General features: G+C 45.4%; 1 long non-coding RNA gene across 1 annotated transcript in view; it reads left to right on the forward strand.

Moving 5' to 3' along the window:
* LOC106112913 (uncharacterized) overlaps nt 1-20,568 on the forward strand; it is a 79,766-nt gene that overhangs the window by 36,424 nt on the left and 22,774 nt on the right. The window contains exons 5-6 of the long non-coding RNA XR_003557479.2: nt 5,994-6,128; nt 7,196-7,424. This is a non-coding gene — a long non-coding RNA (uncharacterized LOC106112913). The remainder of the gene's footprint in view (nt 1-5,993; nt 6,129-7,195; nt 7,425-20,568) is intronic.

Below are 20,568 nucleotides of genomic sequence, written 5' to 3' on the forward strand. Positions count from 1 at the left end.
CCAGAGCACCGCTATGAGTTAAGCTGGGGCTCAGCATCCTTGCAGCCGCATGGTTGAATTCCAAAGATCCCTTTTCTTTCTTCGGCGTATGCTGTGTTAATTTGTCAAGTTTTATCTATTTCTGCTACCCTAGCAGCTGCAGCGTGTGTAAAATACTCCCGGCTCCACCAGCCTTGGGCTGGAAAAGCAACAAAAGCGGAGGCCTTCAGCCTTTTTCATGTAAATGGTTTTTTCGGGGTGTAATTGTCTCGCAAACCCAACTGAAGGCACTTAAATTGGTTTAAAGGTTTGCAGTTACATGATTTTGACAGCTCCAGCCATACCCAGCTTGTTCTGGTATTCGTGGGCTCGTCACATGGATTTTTACTGTCAAACGGAGCTTTTTTTTCTATCGCCTAACATCAGTTAATAGGCACTTAAGATGAAGTAATTTCCTTTTTATTTTCTTACTCGGTCTCTGCTGATCAATGTGGGATGAGATCACCTGAATTTTACTTGAGGGGTCAAAGGAAAAATTGGCAACATCTACCTAGGGCTTTCCCGCTCCCCACACCACCCCCCCCCCCCCCCTTCTCTTTCAACAGGGTGGGATTTTTGCAGAACAATTAACATTCATTTGCTAAGTGGTTTTGCAAGCATATTTACAAGAAATGCAAAACTCCCAGGACTATGGTGGCTTTGTTTTCTACCCTTCACCTAACTTTAGCCCCTCGATTCTGCAGTTTTTATGTACGTGCCTAAGTCTCAGCTCATGCCAAGGCAACTGAGAGATTGCATGCCTAAAGCGGAACGTATCTGCAAACCTCCCTAAGGTGGAAGTGCTAAGATAAAAGAGATCTTAAGCTTTTTGAAAATGCTGATGTATCACAGCTTAAAAGTAGAGGCTGTTTAGACCTCTCAAGGTGTTGTGCAAGGGAATTTCAGTTGGAGGTGAAGAGCTTGAGAATACCACTGCCCCAGCGGATAAAGTGGGTCTCTGATGTTAGCCTTCCACTAAGATAACCCAAGGAAGCTGACGCCTCCAGGACTGTATTGTTTCACATCAACCCGTCTGCTGGCAGAGCAAAGGCGATAGCAGGGGTGTTGATTTATGAAGTGGTGGCTGAGTTCCCAACCAGAAGCAGCAGAGATGTTTCGTGTGTGAAATATGATGGCTTGGAGGCGTGCGGTCTGCCTTGAGTCCAGATGCGTGTTGAGTTTCTCCAGCCCGGTGAAAGTCACTCACTGATTTGGGAACATCAAAAAAAAAAAAAAAAAGCCTCTTCCCAGCTGCCTGTTTTTCATGTAACTTGTAGGCACAGAGTGACAACAAGATCTCTTTCTTTCTGTTGGGTTTTGCATGAAGTTGGCCAATACATTCAGTAATGATTAAGGGAGCACAGGCAAATACACATATGCTCTCCCTAGGAAATGAATAAAAATGGAATTACTCCTTCCCAACCAATTCATGGACTTCAAAGAAGAAATCCAGCTGAGGGTTGTGGCTGTGGAAAAGATTGACAAGGGATGGTGAGAAGAGATAAATTTAGCAGGATGGGACAAGCCAACCTGAAGACCCCCTCCCACATCATGAATATAGCCCCTTGAGAGCATTCACTGGGAGAGTCTCCACTTAATTACAGCCTAATTGCTGCTCTGGGTGCAGTTCTCATGCCTTTTGAAGATGTCTTGAGACTGGCCAGTGGAAAACTGCTCTAAAACATGGTTTTTTAAGATATCAGGCCAAGTTAAAGGAAATGTGCCAAGGAGTCATGGGTAGGATTGGAGCCTATCAAGATGCAGAGATGAGAAAACGTATTATCTTGCTCCCTCAAGTGGGAATAGTTAACTGCATTTGAACACGGGTATTGTGAGTCCTGGAAATAGTCATAGGGACAGAAGCAGCAGAAGCAAACTCAGGTATAATTTAACGCTTCTTCTCCTTTTATCCATCATACTTCAGAGCAAAGGGATTTCCGCTGCAGGAGTAACCAAGTCAGAGGCGTAATACTGGGGTGGTTTAGGAATGACCTTTCATAATATTAAAAAAAAATAAATGTTTGAAAATTAAATATCAGAAGAATTATGATGCAGAAATTAGAATTTAATGCAGAGTTTTAAACCTGATAGAAATAAAGAACTCATCCAAAGGACCTGGAAGAAATGATAGCTAATAAGAATTATGGTGGATAACTGCTTTAGTAGATCAGCGTGTTCAAGGAGAACATACAGGAGGTGGGCAAAAGCTTCTTTAGTCTGTAGCTGACCACCTAGCGTGTGGAGAAAGAGATCCAAAGGGGAGGAATGGTCAGGGCTGCCCAAGGTCAGGGGCAAGAGGATCCTACCATGACCACCCAAAGCACCACGTGGCCCCGACCAGGGCTGAGGATACTGCAGGTGCCACCCGCGAGGCAGCGGCTTGGGCTCCAGAGTTGGTGCATTAATAAAATCACCCTTGTTCAAGGTTACGGCATGAGTTGATTGCTTCTGATTAGGGATTTGTATTCAGTTGTGACATCCTGCAATTTTTATTACCTTTATGGTAATAATTGCAAATAATAAAATGACAAACTATTGTAATTAAACTTTAATTAATTACAAATCCATTACTTTTAAGTTTATTCATGGTAAGGACAATGATACTGAAAACAATTCATTAAAGCACTTGATATGTAAATTGTGAAGTAAAGCATTAATATCAGGCAGCTCATGTATTCACTTTCTGCATAGCAGTAGAGGATTTGTTTAAGGAAAGACAGCTCCCCTGGCTGATTTTAAGTGCTTGCTTTAGGGAGCAGAGAAATAACCGGATACTCACAAGCTGAAATTATTCCCAAAGTCAGGGTCTGCATCCTCTAAAGCAAAACGCTAAGCAAGCAGAAAAGATATCCCTGCCCAGGCTTGCTACTGTGCATGGCTAATCACTTTAACAGCCGCAGGGAGACGTGGTAATGCTCTAGTGAGGTGGGATGGAGGGCAGTTCTCTCAGTCTGCATGCTTCAGTCCCAACGGGTAACCCTACGTAGGCAGTGCTTAGGGAGAGGGTCAGCATTGCTCTTGTAACACCAGGCAAGCAAAGCACCCTTTTCTTCAGCTATAAACACCTCCCCACCTCCCCCCAAACCACTACATTTTTATCCTACAGAACTGGTGCTTTTCTGGCAGGGCAGCAAACCTTTTATCCTGGCACTCTAAACTGAAATAATCTCATTTGTGATGGTCTATTTGTCTTCAGCTTTTGCTGACTTAATTCAGTGTAACAAGCTGAGCTGGACTCTGCTTCCCCCAGATAAGCTGAGCACAGACCGCTGTGTGTCACCACAGTAAGTGGTCCATGTCAGGTACAGGATGCTAATGGTATGATACAAGTCCGTATCATACTATTCACATTCAGAAAGTCTCGTCCTTGGCCCTAAAGGAGTATCTTCTGCAGCAGAAGTGCCCTGTGTACCATCTCCACTGTGGCTCCTTCTCCCCAGGCAGCAGAGACGAGTCATTGCTGCTGGGTCAGGCCATGTGCTGCAGGCAAATGGCACATGGGTATTTTATCTGCCTCCTCTACTCCGTGGGAATGGGCTGCAGTCTTCACACAGAAAAGCAAAAGGATTGAGAAGTGCACAGCAAAATGCTCAGGGATGCTCAGCCCTGGAAGGCGCAGGCTGCACGATACAAAGAGTGCTGGAGGGATGCGTTGCTGCTGAGCACAGCCTTCCCCGGAAAAGCTGGCTCGGCACCATCTCTCACAGTTAGCAGCTTTGTCCACCTCCTTCCAACAGCCTGCGGCACGCTGGCCTGGTGGAGGTCACTGTAAAGCTCTTTTCTTTCCTCCATTGCTATTTTCAGGTGGAGGCATCAGCACCATGCTGAGAAGCACAAGATAATATTAGAATTCTGCTAAAGGGGTCTGGCATTTTACAGCAGCACCCTCTGTGCTCCTAGTTGTCTGCAGCCCATGTGTAATTCTATCGAACTTTTGCAAGCTAGTGGAAGAAGAAGCTTTTCTGTCAAGGGGGAAGGCAGGAATAAAGGGGAGACGTGATCAGACAGAAAGGCACCTCCAGCTCGGACAAGGAGAGCCTAAAGCAGGGAGGCACACCCAAGGTTAATAACATGTTGCTCCACCAGCTTCTATCTAATCTTGGAAAACGTCCTCTGCTGCAAAGAAAAATGGGAAAGTGATTATGTGACTTGAAATAAGGTCCTGCTCTACTGTCTAGACAGCTTTAAAAAACATCAAGCTAGGGTGTTCCTATTTATGAAAAATGCAGCTGTACTTCTGCCTTCCTCGAGCGAGAGAAGAAAGTGGTGCACTTGAGGTCATTTGGCTGCAGTGCGCTTGCTGAGCCTGTCCATGGGAATTTATTCCTCTCTCTTTCTTTATTTGTTTTATTCCTTGTGCTGCACAGCTTGTGCTTCCAACCTGCCATCTCCAGCCCTCTCGGCCGCTGAGCTCGGTCCTCAGGGAGGCAGAGGGGGGGGCTGCCTGCACCCCGCTGCCAGCCCAGTGGGGCTGCCTGCACTGGGACAACCTGTCAGACCAGCGTCCCTGCGAGGGTCCACAAGCCAGGATGGCTGCTGGGTGCTAACCCAGGCTTTTTTCTTGTTGTACTATCGCAGTAGGGATGGCTGCCCAGAGCAAAATTGAAGGCAGCCTCCAGGTCCTTAATAGAGTCTCTTACAGACTCTCTCTTAAATTGGAAGGATTTCATTTGCCCTAAATGCAACCTCGGCAATTCCCTTCTGCTTTTTTTTTTTTTTTTTCCTTTTTTTTTCCCCCTAGTAAATTATGTGCATAGGGTTTGACCTTTTCTTTTTCTGATGGGATCTAGGCAGGTGGAATCTGATGCCCAAATTGGCTGGGCAGGATTTTCAGCAGTGCCCAGCACCAGCAGGAGGCCTGCTGCTCAGCATCCTCTGTTAATGGGACTCAGCACCACATCACTGCTAAGGCTCAACCTTGGACGGTCTGAAAAAAAACTCTATTGATCATGGGGCTGTGTCCTACAAAAGGGGGAAATGGGTCAGCAGATATGTTAATCCCAGCTTGATCTAAAGTCTTCGGGACAGGTGGCAACCTTCATTTAATGGAACAATGAGATCATTAGGAATTTGTAATGAACTGTACCCGCAGCCATGAAAGTAGGTCACCCTTACCCCAGGAACACTTCAAAATGAGTCTGTCCCCATTCATGTGCAGCAGCAGAGATGGCCGGGGGCAGACTGACAGCTCTGTCTTGGGATTTGCTAACCAGACAATTTTAGGAACAAAACGGGGCAAATGCTAGAGCTGTAAAATGAGTTATAAGTTGACTTAAAAAGTGGGCTGATTCAGTTTGAGGCGTCAAGTCTCACTGGTCACAGGCTGTAGCCCTGCTGCCCTGGAGGGTGGCCAGTTTGGGAAGAGCCAGAGTCCCAGGTCAGGGATGTTAATCACCCAGGAAGAAAAGGGAAGAGATCCTTCCTTGGTCCCCAGGGGAAGCTTCATTCACCTCTGGGCATCATGTAGGTAACCCTATTTCCATGCCCCGAGAGCCTCCCAAAAGGTGCCTCCTCCCTGCAGCACTCTTCAGCTAGAGGTGATGCCTTCGCTGGTGAGCTTGAGGCTTTTGGATACTTTCTCCGCTGCCTTCAGGGCTGAAGTTTGGATGCTTCTGGGATTGATGTGGTACTGCTCCCATGTCAGGACACCTGAGTAGCTAGCTGAGACCCAAGGAAAAGAAGAAATGACCCCTTGACCCTTCTGTTATGATGTCCAGCCCGTTCCCAACACAGAACTGGCTGGTAACTGACAGTTACAAACAATGGAGGTCTCCTGTGCCCAGGACTCTTGGAGCAGCCCTTCAGCCCTGCCCAAGGTCACAAGACTTGCAAGTCAAATATGCTGCATGTCAGTAAACCATCTATGAACTTTTCCCTTCTCTTACTGACACTTGTGGATGTAAAACCAAGTGCTTGTGATAGGACTACAAATCTAAAAAGCTTCTTTTCTTCCCTCCACCTTCTTTTGCCCCCAGATCTTGACATTCCTACAGTCCTATGTAACTTATTAACCACCAAGCAAGCAGCCTGCTGCCCTGCAGGAGAACAGGCAGGCTGGGGTACGGGGAGGAGAGAAGTTTGCTCAGCTAGCAGAAGTCCCAAGGCTGAAGGTAGGAAAGGTTAAGAAAATATTTTGATAAAGATGCAATAAGCAGTAGAGGGGTTTGGAGGGTTATTTCATTTTATTTTATTTTTTTTTTAAGAAGGGTATTTAAAGCAAGCATTTTACAAATATTTATACACAAGAAACTGTGCTAGAATAATACTTTGAGGCTGGTTTGAACTCCTCCAGGAAACTGAGGTGGTGCACAGACACCACATGGACCTTGTGTGTTGCTACCAAGGATCCTTATCTTGCACCAAGTTTCCAGGAACAGGGTTCAGCTGTTGCCCATATTAACTACAGCTTTTGCCATTGCACCACCATGGCTGTGTGATGCCAGGTGGTGGTGGGTGCTTGAGTCACCAGCCTCTCCCAGCGCTGCTTAATGTGCCCTGGGCACCCAGTGGGCTGCTCGCCCCACCCACCCCACCAGTGCTTCCCAGCACAGACCTTTAGGCCGGGCTCTGTGCAATGTGCTGGGACACCCTGAAAATGCAACAAAGCTCCCTCTTTTCATGCACACCAGCACTGCCAGCTCACACCAAAGCCGCAGAGCAGAGCAGGGAGGGGAGTTGGCAAGCACCTGTGTTAGTAAGCATTGCTTCCATGGGAGAGGGGAGCTAACGATCCTCACACTCCCCCTAATTAAGGAAAGAGCAGCCCATTTCCCTTCCTAATTGTTTTTTCAGATTCACTGTTTCCACTCCAGCTTGTCTGCACCTGAGATGTTAGTCCCACAAATTTAGCAGAAGGCCCTGTAGTCTTGACTCACAGCCCCATAAGAGGCTATTTAAAACCCAGACCCTACCACTGAGACTGTCATCACTCCCTGTGAGCACATCAGGGGACCAGGCGTGCCATCTCCTTTTGTCCTCCTTTGCTGGGAAATGCTCTACAAACCCTCCCTTCCCTCTGCAGCTGGAGGTGGTTGTCCATGTCCTTTCCTTCTGGACACAGGTGTCCATAGTCTTTACCAATGCACAGAGCTTCAGCAGTTGGGAGGGGAGGGCTCCTTCACCTCCCCTCCTGGTTTTCTATTTTCACTTACATTTTCCATGCCTCTTCTGCACACAGCTCCAGGCCTCCTTTCCATACGTGCTCCAGTGCTGTCTGAGTTGCTTCACAAGGACTTTCTGCTCATGCTCTGCCAGACAGTCTGGAGACAGTTTGCTGGAGGAGTGGGAAAGAAACCAGGAAACACTTCAGGTCACCTCCTTCCCCTGCCACCTCCCTGCGAAAAGCTAGAGGATGACCTTGCAGAGAACTGCAAAGATCTGTGGTCCTGGTGAAGCTTGACGAGAAGGTAAGCAGAGGGGTTGAACCAGTCCACTGGTGGCCCACTCAGCACAGTGAGCCAGGGTCCCCCGTCTCAAGCATCTGGCTTTGGAGGCAAAAGGGGCACTAGTTGGGGAAATGTTTGGGGGAGACACATAGGGATGAAAAGGAAAATAAGTTTGGGAATTCTTGAAGAGAAAGGGATATGATTCCCCTCATTAGAATGGCAGATTTCTTTGTATTATTTGGGAAAAGGCAGCCTCCTGAATCGGTACCCAGTCCAGCCGTGGTTCCTTCATGGCTGAGTTAGTTTTGGGGAAGACTGGAGAAGCTCCTGTGTGTGTGTCCTTGGCTGTGATCAACGCAGGAAGACTGCCCTGTGATAATGCAAGTCCGTGGCCCCAGCCCTTCCTCTCCACTCTTAAAGTTTTGAGGACTTACATAAAATATAATAACCCTCTTGCTATGTAATGCAAACATTACACCATGCCAGGCAGCTGATAAGAAATATGAGGAAACTTGACATAGCTTTAAAGAGTGTGCAGGAAAAAGGAAAACATTTCAAAGGGTGTCTGCAATGGAACATTTCTGGTACTTGAAAAGGCACAAAGCAAGTATGGTTCATGTCAGTAAACATTTTCAGCTTCCTTTTAATGAAAATGTAATGACTGTAAAACTTAAATCAAAAGATAAAGGCTTTCTGTAAATGTACAACGACTTAAAGAGCAATTTGGTCTGGAAAAGGAAAATAGTTTTCACCTGCTTTACTAGCAAAGCAACCCCATGTAGGTTGCAAGAGTAAGCAAGCCCTTGGTGGTGTTTCACCTGTTCCAAGGAAAGTCAGTGACATTACCATGGTTCTTCAAGCTCCAGCCAGAAATGCAGGTCCTGATGTTTGTCAGCTGGACACTAGCCATGCTTCAAGGCAGCCATTGTATTGTTGGGTTCCTTCCCACTGTTCTCAACAAACTGTGTGCCCAGCTGGCAGGATGGTATTGTTGGATTACTTAGAGATGTCCTTTTGAAATTCTAATGCCTAAATGGAGGTTTTTATTGAGATAATTAAAATGCCAGCTCGAGCACTGGGGTGCCATGGTTTTGTGGGAGCTCTCCAAGGTCTGTCTGGAACAATGGGGTCCAAACTTCGATCAGCTCTTGACCATGAAGCCCAAGACCCTCACTGGTGCCCCTCATACGCATGAAGAGCTTATACCTGAAAGCAGTAGAATGATGTCAGTCTGCTATTAGATTTATTTTTTTTTTTTATTAGAAAAGGAAATAAAACTGAAGGATATTTTCACAAATACGATAAATACACAGCATTGATTCCTTGTGCCTTTCTGCTAGAGTCTTCGGTAACATCTGATTTTTGTCCTATCCTGGTAACATAGTCTCACAGTAATAAAGCTTACACCTTCAGGAGGCAAACAATTTGTGATGGCCTTGTTGGTGGGTCAGAAGGTCTGGATTTGAATCACACCCTGCTAGAAACCTCCTGTGTGGTCCTCAGGAGAAATCTCTTACTTTTCTCTTGATTTTCCACTTGGACAGCCAAATTCTTGTTGCTTCATTTTCAGTGGGGATCCTTGGGACACACAGTGGAGACAAGCTGTTGTTCCACAGCTTTGTCACTCATGGTTGGAAAGACGATAAAACCCCAGTCATACAAAGCTTGAGTAAGATGGAAAGAGTTCTGTAACAGGCAATGCAGTTGCTGTATGTATGTACCACCACTGTATATAGTGCTAAAGCTACTTCCAGAACACACACGTACGGGAGAGTAACTCTAGTTATTTATCTCATGTGAAATTGCCAGGTTCTTAATATTCTTGCTAAAGTGTGTTTCCTCTTTGCATGCACACAGAAATTTTGAGCGATGCTATCTTACCTTCTTTTGCATTCTGGCAGGCCTCTTGCTAAGTCAGCCCCTTTATAAAGATAAAAATTGGCAGCAGACTCCAACAGCTAGTGTGGTGGGAGTGGGGGTTCAGGGCTGTGTTTTCTCATTTCTGTTTGGTTGCCTCAAAGAGTCTAATCTCCTGCAATCACTTAGACTCTCCTCTGACTCAAGAGGGTGTTGGGTTATGCCCATTTTCCTTCATCTAAATGGCTTTCTATCGTTCATCTCGGTCATTTATTCTAATGTTAATCATGAGTAAAAAACCCTTCTTGATGGGGAAAACTGTAGGAGGTGTTGGCAGAGCTGGAGTTACCATTCACTGGGAAGATGGATGTAGTGGACTACCTCGGTAGGTGGCCAAGCCAAACTGGAAATTCCTTAGTTTCTTTGCAAGAAAAGGAGAAAGACAAAACCCTTTCCTTTAAGTAAGTCACTCCAGATTTTCTGTGCAACCTGGAAAAAACCCTTTTCTTTTGATGTTAAGATTAGTCAGTCATCTTCAGTTTTATTTTAATAGGATGTTGGTTTGGGCAGAAAAATGTCCTTTAGAAAAAAACAACCAACAAAAAAACCCAGCAGTGTTTCCACTTTCTCAAGAATGTCTTTCCCTTTATAACAAACAACTGGTTGACAATTTCAACTCAAATGCATAAACAGATTCCATCTCCAAAGCAGACTTTTCCAGCAAAGTTACCATTTTCTGAAAATAGCTTGCCTTATGCCTTGTATTTTGCATATGCTATACATTTCAGAAGCTAGCTTCTCCAATAGCCTCTAGATTTCATCAGATATTGAGCAGTGTACTATACACTCTGGCAGTAGAGCCTGGTTGTATTTCCACAGATAGTGGTAACATCTTCTATAAATTAATAATTTATAGGACTGACAAATAGGACATTTTGTGGTTCTGTTCAATGCTTTTTATGTCAATGGGATTTCTTCCTCCTTGGGCGTACTGGTTGAAAGCCTTAAAGCATTAAAGAGAAACGTATTTTTAAATGTTTACATCTGGGGACATGTAGTCAAATCTTAGATGTGCGTTTTATTAACCAGATGGTAATGTCTTATTTACATTTCCCATATAAAACCATCTGTGATTGAACTGGGGAGATGCTGTCTCTTGCTACAGTTGGGAGTCTGGCTGCAGGGGGTGTAGTGTTGCTTTTGTTAGCATCCAATTTTCCTCTCTCAGAACAGAATATGTAACACTAGTTTTATTTAACCTTGTTTTAATTAGAGGGTTACAAAACTGCAGTTGGCTCTTTCTGCCTCAGTTAGCTGGCACTCTGGATTTTGCTGCCTTTAAACAAAGCTGAAATTTCTTGCCTGTTTTCCCTTGATACTGAACTTGCAGTTTGCCTCCTCTATTTTCATCCCATGGTTCCTGCATCTAGACTTTTCCACCACTAAAAAATTCCACTTCCTCCTCAGTGTGAAATCCTGGCTCTGCTGAAGTCAATGAAAGTCTTGACATTGGCTTCAACAAGGTCAGGATTTCTCCCTGGGTGTTTATTTTCTTTAAGCACTCACAGCCTGTTACTCTGTCTAACCTTTCCTTGAGCCAAGTTCAACAGCTCCATCTCCACCATCTCTGTCGCTCTTCTATGAATTCCCTGGAAATTATAGTGTTAGGTGCCCAGAAGGGACCGTGCTATTTCAGGTGTTGTCTAACCTTATGGAAATACTACATTTTTGTTATCTTCCTCACTAGGTTTTGGGGGGTTTCTCTTTTTTTTTTTTTTTTCCTTGTTTTACTGGCATATCATGTTGCATTTTCATGTCATTAGTAAAGATGTTAAAAAAAAAAAAAAAAAGTCAGACCTAACACTGACCTCCCAATGGAATCCACCAGCTCTGCCAACAGTATACTCTCTTGGTTGCCTTTTTGCTTTTTCTCCCATCTAGCTCTGGGCCTTCATGGACTGTTCCCATCCAAGCCAATTTGAGTTAATCTTGTGTGATGTGAAGAGACACCATACCGAAGGCTTCATCATGGTAAAAATCAGATACATGTGGGAACCAGATGTTGTCTTCTATGAAAAATTTCATAATTTGAAAAGGAATTTGAAGGAAAATTTGTTTCCCTTCCATGTCAAAGTGGACTGTGAAATTTGCCCACAAAGCAATCTTTTTATCAATGAGGAAAAATAATTCACTGATAAAAATTGTCTGAACTACATTTTTATGTTAATTCAGATTATCTAAGCTTATGCAAAACGTAAATGAAAAAGGCAAAATACTTGGATAAAATTAAGCATGTAAACTCTGGTAAAATCAAGCTGTACTGACACGGTGATCTCAAAAAGCAAGGTAACTCCACAGAACATCATTTCCCAGTAGAAAACTTTCTAACAAGGACAGTATTGACTAGCATTGGTAGCCTACCTTACGTAATTTCTTCCCCCAACCCAACGAGTACCTCTCATTTCCTGGAAAAAAACACATTTGCAGAATTGTGTGGCGTTTCGCATACTAAGGATCTTTTCTGCTACAGAAAATATGAGTGTCTTCAGGAAGGAGGGGGTACAAGCCAGGCTGTGGTTGTCCAGTGTTCAGCACGGAGCACAGTTTCTTGGGGCTTTCCCATCTCATTGACTTTATTTGTATTTCAGGATGATTCAAGTTTCACTGCAGCTTGCTTGTAGAGGGTTGTGCTGAGAATCTCAGCTAGGGTCAAAGCAGCCCGTTTGCTTTGGCAAGCGTGGCGTGAGTGTAGTTAGACAAGCGGCTGAACACCGCCTTCACACCACGTATGGATGGTCCTGGCCATTTACCTTGGGTGATGGCCAGCAGTTCCTGCTAGACTCGTGTTACAGGGCTGTGTTTGAACTCATCTCTGTCATCCCAGGTATCCAGATGTATGACAGACACACACACCATGCTACAGATGCTGTATATTGGCTGCAGCTGAGATAAATATTGTTTCTATATCATGATGAGGATGAAATTCTATCTCTGGAGGATTTGGAAGACAGGCAGAGGAGACTCCGTTTGTCGTGGTCTGCCCTTGGGCTCCTTTTTTCTTTCCTGAAAACCAGAGGAGAAAACCCAGCCTGCTAACGAAAGGGATTTCAACTCTTGCTCGGACCCCAGTCAGGAGGACACAGCACATTGTTTGTGATGGCAGTCTCCACCAAAATGGCTCAGGGGCCAAGTCAAGGCTGAGGAAGAAATTCAGCCTCTCAAAAGATAAAAGGTCTGCACACTTTCTTCCCTTGCCTCCACTTGTTCCCATGCATGCCTTGCTCAGCTTGCTGTGGCCACATTTTCTGCGAAGCAAGGAGAGGCTCCAGGGCTGGTCGCCATCAGTGGTTCAGTGCCAAGTTGTTCATTACCAATGGCAAAATGTCCTTTAGTGGGCATACAGGCTGGGTGCATGTTTGGGTGAGCGCTCCTGAGGAGAGAGCCCAGCACGGGGTGTGACAAGGTTGGGTGGGATGTGAGCCCAGAGAGATGCAATGAAGCCAGTCAGTTGTGCTGGTGAACACAGGGCTGCTCCTCAGAATGGTTTCCCAGGCTGGGTGGCATGGGGCAGATGGGTGGAGAATGAGGAGATGAATTGGAGCCACCACAGTGGACCTTGGGCGAGCTGGGCAGGACTGGCATTGCAGCCCAGGCATCTTTGCAGACCTTGAGCCTTATTCAACACAGCAAAGTGACAGCGGCACAGCTGTGATGCCTTAATTCAGCCAACATGGCAAAGCCCTGCTGTAGTGACCAAAAAGCCCATGAGGTACACGATGCAAACTCTTGTTATTCTCTGTCTCTCTCTGCTGTGGTGGGCCCTTCGGGACAGCATGGTTTCCAATCAGCTAAAGCTGTGGGGAAGAGGGAGGGAAGCAGGCAGGGATGATGTTTCTCAGCAGCCAGTTTAAGACACTCCTCCAACACTTGAAGCCTGCATAGCCCTGTATCAGCTCAGGCCAATGGCCCTGTGTGTTACCGGAATTACTTGTCTCCCTAGCCTGCAACCTTTGAAGAGCACCCCAGCATTATCCCCTTGGGAGGACATGGGACTGTAGGCACGCCAGGCGCTTACAGGACAGGCAAGTAGCTTCTTGCGCACCGAAGCTTGTTCTTGAATCCCACCAAGTAGCTTCTTGCGCACCGAAGCTTGTTCTTGAATCCCACCAAGCTGCTACCCCCCCAGCTCCAAACCAGGATAACATCTCTCTTCTCTCACCCTTGTCTTTGCCATTAGACAGCTGCCTTCCCCCTCCAAAGAGTTTACAGCTGCTCAGCCATGGTTTACAGAGAGCCTGACACGGGAGGTCCTCAGCCTTGAGGGAAGAGCAGGAAAATACAGACTAATTTAATTGGTAAAAAGCTTTCCATGAATTTAAAGTTCAGGCACCCAGCTCAAGTTTTTAAACTCCAAGCACATCTGGTTTCTCTGCTAAAGATTCTCACTCTAGTAGGAGACCTATAGTATGTCAAAATCCCATTTAATAGGGAAAAAGAGAACACGTGGTGAGAGCATGAGGTTGGTTTTGGTCCTATTTCTTTCCCCATACCTGGTGCCGCTCCCCATCACTGCTGTGGGATTGCCTGTCACCACCTGGCCTCCGCATACCCCCAGCTCTGCTCCGTGCATGGTGTGCACAGCCTGAGGCATCCCAGCCCTGTGCACGTGGGCAAGACGGTGTGTTGTAGCACAGATGGTGGGGGCTTGATACCCGCTGCAATGACAATGTGCCGGCAGGTCCCTTTCCACTGTCCTTCCTTTGTGTAAACATAATAAATTACGTGTGACATCCCACACTAGGTTTGTAAATAAAGTTTTCTGAAAAAGAGAGGGAGCCTTACTGTGCAGGAATTGCAGCTAGGGTGGACGGGTGGGTGTTTTGTTGTTCTCCCAGCCAGATGCGCTCTTCTCCTCTTTCCAGTGCATCCCTTCTGTGTTAAGTTACCCAGGGTGAGTAATACTACTCCTTACCCACATCTTTCCAAAAAAACCCCCCACAAACCCCAAAAACCTGAAACCTTCCTAGGCTGCTTTAGACATGCTTGTCCTTTAAATAAAGCAGGAGTAAGTCAACTTGCTGTGCTTTCACTCCGTGCTCCTATTTGCACCCATGCTACTGGAGCTGGGACTTTTAGTGCCAAAGGTCTCTCCCAATCCAGGCTGTAAAGCATCCTTGTTTACACCCTCTCTTTCCTGCTTCCCTGAACCTCTAACGCACAAGACAGGCCTTTCCACACCATTTCCCAGGAGTGACATCTTTGTGCTGTGGGGAGGAAGCATTTCTTTAGAGACTTTCCCTTCCAGCGAGATGTTTTTGTGATGAGCTGGCAAGACTCAACAAGCTGTGTGCTTGTGCAGGTGGGCAAGCAATGCTCGATGGGGCCCTCTCCTAGCTCCTCTCATTTGATGGCTTGATGTACATTGTTTTATTTGAAAATATTGCGTTTTGGGGAAGTTTTCAATTCTTTTATTTGAAAGCTTGCACAGATTGTGGAAGAGCTCAAACATCGGTTTCAAAACTGAGCTGGAAATCCTGCTTTGGGGCAGATCTGGTTCCCACCTTGTTTACTACAGTTAATCTGTCCTTTGTTAACCTTAATCTTAAAGTCTCGGGCAATTTGAGATACCACATTTATGCATGAACCCAAACTGGAAATAGAAGTAGCCAGACACTTCCCATCATAATGATTGCTGCTGGACTAAATTCACTGTCAAAATTTTCTGCCTGTAAATTTTGTTTTTCCCTTTTTAGGTCCCATAGCCCCTTCTGTTTCAAAGGGGTTGGTAGTGCAGTCTGATCCTCAAAGAGCTCAAGATCTCAGGAGCTGGAAGGCTGAAAAGTTCTTCCCTGAACTGTGAGAGCATCTTATCCAGCTTAGGAATTGCTCACAGGCAAAGTGATTTTCACCATGCCCATCAGATGACATTGAAAATCAAGCGCAGAAAAGACGTAAGACAGCAACAGGCAGAAATCAGTGTCCCAAAATCCAGCGCCCTCCAGTCTGTGTTTGATCCTGTTACTCACGTGGCTCTTGTGACTGTGGGTTTTATGTCCCTGGAAGCTGTGGCCACAGCTTTGGTGGGCAGGGTCCTGGGCAGCTGCCATGACATCCCGCCCCGGAGAAACCAGCAGAGCCACCCCCATGAGGTCCCCTCCAGCTCTGAGATCATTTGTTTTGCTGGCGTCCAAAGCTGACTCAGTGCTAACACGTGCTGCTTCTTGGCCTTATTTATTACTATTACATGACATCCAAAATAAACAACGCCTGAGGTCCTTCTACCCCTTACCCTGCACGGGGCTTCACAGGAGAGTTGTGCTTGTTCTGGAAGGACCTGTGTTCCCTGGGCTCCATAGATGACCATAAATCACCTGGCACAGCAATGTCTTTCAGCTGAGCCCTAACCTATTTAGTCTAATGGGCAAAGCGAGCCGAAACGAAAGGCTGGTTGGCAGCTCTTGTTTAAGCACCATGACTGAGGCATCCCCCATCCTCCTCCACAAATAAATCAAAGTTCAAAGCAGATGGTGTTGTGGCATCTGGGATATTTGACTAAATGACGGCATGTGTTTCCAACCTATCTCTCACCACTCTTAAAACACAGAGGGAGAGCACAGAAGCCACTAGAAATGGGTCTCAGCTCTGGGTGGATGTAAGGGCAGGGCTGGGCTGGCAGTGGTGGGTGCAGGGGGATGGAGGGGAGGCAGGAATAAGGAAAGAGTGGTACCACGACTCCAGTTTGCTGTTCTTTAAGTTGCAAATCCGTCCCAAAGGGCAGCTTGATAGGTTTCATTTACAGCTATTCCTGCACTACATAATCTCTGAGAAGTGCCACTTTCAGTTTGTATATCTTTCACTGACATGTATATTTAGCACTTATTAACCACTTACCTTGGGCTAATAATTCAACTGTTGTTCCAAACTCCAAATGTCTTCGTTTGCCTAAGTTCTTGGAGCCAAAGAGACCATTTCTGAAGGATTCATTTCAACTTTGTTTGAAGGTTTGCTGTAGTCTTTTAGTTTATTTGAACAACGTTTTTCATGGTATTTTTTAGATTAGTCATAGTGAAACCATCTCATTGCTTTAAACCTGTAAATGATTCTTATCCATTTCAGGTAAAAGCAAATTCAGAACACTGGTTGCTTTTTACAAGGAAAAAATAGTAATTTGTCATGTCTAGGTGCTTTAGCAAAGCTGATTGCAATTAACAGTGCTGTTTCTGTCCGGATTTTCTCCTGCTCCAGTTTCTGGGTGCTTTCATTATTTTGTTCTAGATTCAATGGCCCCATGGTTTATTTTCCATCTATTGACCCTTTGTCAGCCCATAAACTCCTAAATGACAGGACCTGGAGTCCATAGTTCTTGCACAGTATTTTTTTTCTGCTCATTTTAACTCAAGTACACCTAAGCACGTACTTAAACCTGACTTCAGTGTGATCTAAGCCTCTGTGTCAAATAAATGCAAGCAGGATTACAGCTGTTCCCTGCAAAAGCACCTGAGGCAGGAGGGGTTATGACCGTGGTGCAGTCGTGGTGGGGAATACCCAAGCATCCATGTTCAACTCTGTATCACCGCGATTTCCTGCCTATGCAGAAAGTAAAATCGATGCAGTGAGTCAAAGCAAATGCAGACTGCAACGCTGGGGTTTCCCCCCCATAAGTGGAAACTGAACTCAGAGAGGATCACAGCCAAACAACCCAGTCTGCAGCTGAACCCAAACCAGAACCAACCTTTGAAGCACAGTAGTTAAGAGTTTAAGTTGCCTGGTGGTACCCAGATTGGGTGCAGTCCACAGATCTCTTCAGATGGGGAACTGCAGAGCTCTTGAACATGCAGGGTCCCCAGCGGGGGAGCTGGCATCTCCCCTTCCTGGCTGCTGGGCACGTGCCACCAGACCATTTGGCCAGGAACCTGCCTGGGCTCTGTCAAAATTCCTTCATCCCACCTTGGAGGACTCTTTATTTCAGCAGATCAGCAAATTTCTGCAAGAAGTGCTTTGCTGTTGGGTTTAGTGTTTGTTTGGTTTTTACTATTATTATTATTATTATTATTTCCACTGCTTAGCTGTAGGATAAGGCATGTTGCACATGCACAAGAAATCCTCCACGGGCTGCAGGAAAACATTAAGCAGCCCAGGCTGAGTAGGAAGCGGATGGAAAGCCAACCCAGAAAAATGAGAAATGAAGCATTCAACTTTGGCTTGACTCTGCACCCAGTGATGCTGACAGCTAGGCTGCCACTGATTGCAGCAGGCTTAGACTAGTCCTGGGGGCTTCTGAAAAACCCAGTCCTAGAGCAATGTAGGGCTTATTCAAGCCCTTTCCAAGCTTCCCCCCCCAGTTTTTTTTCCATTACCCACCCCCCACCCCCCCCTTTTTTTCCAGGCAAATTCCATATGTCTCCTTTCACATAATTCCCATTGTAAATAGCTGTGCCAGTGCCTGCAACGAAGGTCGAAGGTTTTGTCCTCCTTTCCCAGGAGCTCAGTGGCAGGCACTAACATCCTAAAGGCACAGGATGAAGATCTTTTCAAAGTCCTCAGATGCAATAAAAACAACAAAAATATTGATTTCACTTTTTTGACTTGTCTATCCGATGGTGGAACAAAACAGAGCACCAGAGCAAGTGAAGGAGGAGGGAAGATTTCTCCCTCTGGTTCAGGTTACGCCTTGGGCAGAGCTGGCACAGGGGAGGAGAAAAGCTGGAAGCAAAACTCCCTGAGCTCTGAGGGTGGAGACACTAAAAATCAGCCTGCTGGGCTGCTCCACTCCAGCTTCTGGCGAAGATCTCGCCCCCAGGCTCCACAAACACGAGTACCAGTGGGATCCTCTCTGCGGAGCGTGTTTTCAAGCAATGTGCTAATTTGTGTTTTTCAGGAGAAACTGTTGGATAAGAGAGTAGCAGCATGAATCAAAGCCAAACTTGCTAATTTTAGCTGGTCTTCCTTTTTCTGGATTCCAGTTGCTGTTACATTTTTTGTATTTTTGCTTAAAACCATGGAAACTTGGGAATAAGAAAAAACTGAATTAGTTTATGAAGATTTCCATTCACTACTATGACTACATATAACTCAGTTTTGTGTAGCTCTGCAAGGACAGGATATCCCCTTCCTCCTTGCTTTTTTTCTGATACTGAATGATGTTCCATAGTGATGCTGGATTGTAGGGTAAAAATCAAACCTGAGTATTGGACACCTCAAAATATGAGTTTAGTCACATTAAGCCTAAGACTAGTTTCATATTTTGCATGTTTAAAACCAACCTCTACCTGAGGTCAGCTGCCTCTTTATAGGAGAAACCCCAGCATTTTTAAACTCACTTTACATTGACAGGGGGCAGGAAAATATTATTTGTGATTTTTGATGCTGACAAAAGCCCCTGTTAAATATAATAACGGCAATCCTCGTAAGTTTTGAGGTGTTTATGGGAGCTGGGGAACTCATGCTCGATGCATCCTTATTTTGGCTATAAGTTACTGATTCTGGTGCAGACTCAGATGCAAAGCTTCCGTTGCCTGAAGCATGGGCTGCTGGATGGATGGTCCAGGCAGTGGGCACCTCGGCCGAGCTGTGGTGGGTAGAGGTCCATGGTGTGGTGCCTGGCAGTGTGGTGCAGCCACTGAGACACAAATTCCACTGCAAAAACACAGCAGCTGAGCGTGGCGTTTGTTGGACTGAGGTTAAGGCTGCATCTGCTCATTGAAAACAGATTTAAGAAGCAGACGAAGGATGCAGCGAGATGGCAGGAATATCAAATCTGTTTGCTCAGGGAAGGGTCATTTTCCATAACACCTGCTTGTTATTGTCTTCTGCTCAGTGTGGAGTCCTTTTACAACCTTGCGTTTAGGGAGCTTGGCTAGGCTGCCAAAAAAAACAGAGGGAATCACTCTTTTATGAGCCATCCCTTCCTCCCTTTTATGTTGTTAGGAATTTCCCCGTGTGTCTCTCTTTCACAAATTCCTTTTAATTATGTTGCATCCAAGCGAAAGTAATCCATCCCGGTTTGGCTTCTCTAACACTAGCAAATGGAGCTCTTGGTCTCCTCTTCTCTGTCATCTTTTTTTAAGGTTTCCAATACATCAGCCCAATGGCCTGCAGAAGAAAAATTATCTCAGGTGAGAACAAATTATCACCACTGCCCATTCTGGCTGGAAGGTGATGTTCACCCTGAATTCCACTTAGCTGTGAGGTTTCAGTTAGGAAGCAGCAGCACATCTGTTGAACATACACACATGAAAATGTGGGTGAAGTGTTATTGCACCCAGCCTAGGTTAGAGCCTGTCTTCACAGCTAGGAAAGCAGAGACATGGCTTTATGGGTGACATAAGGAGTTGACACAGCAGTGATTTGGCGGTATAATCCTGGCATCTCAGCACTGTGTTGCTGCTGCGTCTGAGATTGCAGTAAACACAGAGCTGAGGAAACAAGAAGCGGTTGAATGCTTTCCAAGGGAATGATTATTTTTGGTTTTTCCCCCCTGTGGTAACCTCCTCTTTGTTAAAATGAAAACTTTCCAGGAGAAAAATCAGCTTACAAAGATTTGGTCAAGTCTTTCATTTGTTTGTTTCTAAATGTCTTTTTAACAAAGTCAAAGAGCCATATCAGATTTTATAAAAGTCAGAATGAAAACAAGATGTATCCATTTCACCATTAAAAACAGAGCTGGAAAGGAAGATTATACAGCCCATTCCCCTGCCCCTTCATGAGTTTGAATATTTTCAGGATACAGATAAAATCCCAAGAAATGTTAACAGAATGTTCCTTTCACTTTCATCCCTTTCCCCAAACTGCAGTCTTCCTTTTCACATCATTTCGCTACTGCACATTAAACACCCTCTGCTCCCTCTGGATTGTAGCTGACCTGAATTAGAAACTCACAATTATAAATCTGCATTAGAGTATCCCCTCCCGGAGCACAGCCCCTTGCACAAGATGCTGTCCGGCAGTGTTGCCCTGGTCCCTGTCCCAGGCTCTGGCCCTGCTCTGGTCCTGATACCACACAAGATCCTGCCATGACCTTTCTGTGGCACCTTTATCACCCCCTTTCTCACCAGGTTTTTACCAGTCGATCTAAGAAGTGATTTATAGCGATGCTAGAGAAACTCTTTTATATCTATTAGACATTTAAAACAAGCCCACACTGCAGCTACTATTGGACCTGGCCATTTAATGAAATCCAAACATTTGGGGAAAATGTATCAATTTCACCTACAGTTTCAACAGGAAATTATGGAAATGTTTCCATCCCGTATAGTCAAAATGTTTCCGTTTGACCACCACATTGGCTGTTTTTGTATCACAACTATAA

This window comes from Falco peregrinus, chromosome 8, assembly GCF_023634155.1.
Source record: "Falco peregrinus isolate bFalPer1 chromosome 8, bFalPer1.pri, whole genome shotgun sequence".
Taxonomy (NCBI): domain Eukaryota; kingdom Metazoa; phylum Chordata; class Aves; order Falconiformes; family Falconidae; genus Falco; species Falco peregrinus.